Source organism: Scylla paramamosain, chromosome 15, assembly GCF_035594125.1.
Source record: "Scylla paramamosain isolate STU-SP2022 chromosome 15, ASM3559412v1, whole genome shotgun sequence".
NCBI classification, from domain to species: domain Eukaryota; kingdom Metazoa; phylum Arthropoda; class Malacostraca; order Decapoda; family Portunidae; genus Scylla; species Scylla paramamosain.
This window is the reverse complement of record NC_087165.1, coordinates 12,041,012-12,043,511: the sequence shown is the minus strand read 5'-3', so window position 1 is coordinate 12,043,511 and position 2,500 is coordinate 12,041,012. Positions and strand designations below refer to the sequence as shown.

At 30.2% G+C, this 2,500-nt stretch overlaps 1 protein-coding gene across 4 annotated transcripts in view; it reads left to right on the top strand.

Annotated features, from left to right (window-relative positions):
- The window catches only part of LOC135107452 (fibropellin-1-like), a 24,532-nt gene that overhangs the window by 18,024 nt on the left and 4,008 nt on the right, over positions 1-2,500 (top strand). The window lies entirely within an intron of this gene.

Genomic DNA, 2,500 nt, shown 5'->3' with positions numbered 1-2,500 from the left:
GATGTTATCATTAGGGCATGACAATAAAATATGATATTCATCTCCAACAACATTACATCTACATAAAGTACATAATCTTTCTTCCCTATCTATACTATCATATCTTCCTTTCACAACAGGTAGTCTATTGTTATTTGTTCTTATTTTAATCAAAGGCATTCTGATACTCTTTTTAAGTTTCAATAGGTAATCTTCTCTGCAATACAAGTCTTTATACATTCTATAACTCTTACAAAGTCCCTTTGTTGAAATATTTCTAAACCATGATGTTATCCAATGATCTTTAAGTTTGTTTTCAACTGCTTTCCTTAACCATTCTGGATTATTAGTTTGTTGATCCATCCAAATACCTGACATACCACAATTGTTAAGAATATTTCTTATATGGCAAATCCAAGGTGATGAATACATGCCTGTGGAGTCTAAATGTAACAAACTTTTATACATAATCATGCTTAACTTAGTAGTTTTCCCTGTTATTAACCTTGACCAGTAGCCAATCATTCTAGTATTGATAACAATATCAATAGGATATTCCCCTAACTCCCCATATACAATATCAGTGCTTGTATATTTATGTACATGTAATACATGTTTTAAAAATGTCATGTGCAACTGCTTGATTTCTCTAATAATACAGTATCCCCAAATTTCACAAGCATAGGTCATAATTGGCATTACAATGGTGTTAAACAATTCAAGTTGCAGATCAACTGGTAGATCATGTTTGCGGCATTTTCCAATTAGTGAATACATAGCTCTTGTTGCTCCTTTCTTAAGGTCCAATTGACCATTTCTAAACCTACCATTATAATTGAATAAGACACCAAGATATTTGTATTCACCAATTGTATCTATAATTTCATCACTAAATACAAAATGAAAATTGTCATAATTAAGTCTTCCTCTGCTGAATACAACAATTTTTGTCTTATTTTTGTTTACCTCTAATTTCCATTTGTCACAATATAACTCCAATGCATTAAGAATATTCCTCATTTCCTCTTCCGAATTAGCTAGAACTACTGTGTCATCAGCATACATCATTATCAATAAATTCAATTGTAAATCAAGGTAGTTATCATCAAATAGTAAGTAATTACATCTGTTTTCTATTAAAGACTTTTCAATGTCATTTACATAAAGGGCAAATAATAATGGAGAAAGATTTTCACCTTGTCTTACTCCTCTATTACAAATAAAAGTGTCTGACTTGTTTCCATTAAACTTAACACATGATTTAATGTTCAAATACATATTTCTAATAACATTAAGGACTTTACCACCAATATTTTCCTTTACCATCTTATACCAGAGCCCCTCCCTCCAAACTGTGTCAAATGCCTTTCTATAATCAATAAAAAGGCAAAATAATTGTTTCTTCTTCCATAAAAACAGATCAATGATGTTCTTTAATAAAAATATGTGATCAAGAGTACTATAACCTTGCCTAAATCCAGCTTGATTTTCTTTTATAATATTATGACTATCAGAATAAGAAGTTAACCTGTCATTTAGCACAGATGTGAATACCTTACCTAAGCAACTTAACAAAGTTATACCCCTATAATTGTGTGGGTCATCAACATCACCTTTATTCTTATACAATGGGACAATAACCCCTATCAACCATTCTTTAGGTAAATATCCTGTATCCAAAATCCTATTAAAAAATTTAACATACAAATTAAGCATATTTTTTGTACTTTTAATATATTCATTAACAATATCATCATATCCAGGTGCCTTGTCATTCTTTAGTTTTCTAATAGCTTTCAACACTTCATGTTCTGTAATGGGCTCATTCAGTGTTTCCTCTTCCCCAGATTCAATTGTAGCACTTTCTAGTTCACTTAAATGCTTATCACTTTCACTAATTTCCTCTGATAGATTCTTAAAGTGTTGATGAAAATCTGCAAGTGTAAGTGTAGTTTTGCTTTTATTTCCATCATTTTCCTTTAATATTTTCCAATATGTTTTTGGATCTTTATTTCTGTTTGCTTTTAACTTAATCAACATATTTTCTTTTTCCTTATTGTGTACTCTTTTCAGTTCAGCTTTGTACTTCTTGCTTTTTTCTATCATATCTTTCTTATTATCCTCACTCCTCCTCAGATTATATTTATGTCTAGCTTTATGGTATGCTTTCCTTGTATACCAACAAATATTATCATATCCAGATAAACTTGCATTATTACTTTGCTTAACATAATTTTTCTTTTTCTTTGGTGGAAAAACCTTTACAGCTGCTCCTAATAAAATATTCTTTATTCTAGTACTTACATCTTCAATGTCCATAGAATCCATCTGCTCTATTAACTCTTTTACCTGATTTTCATCAATTTCTGCTATATAATCCTCTTCCTTAGATGCTCTCCACTTACTTGGTTGATTATAGTTACTCACAGGTGCTATATTGGCATTGTTAATAATTGCATACTCAATATTTACTTTAAGCTGTACATGAATACCACAATGAATATCTGAATACAATGGGTCA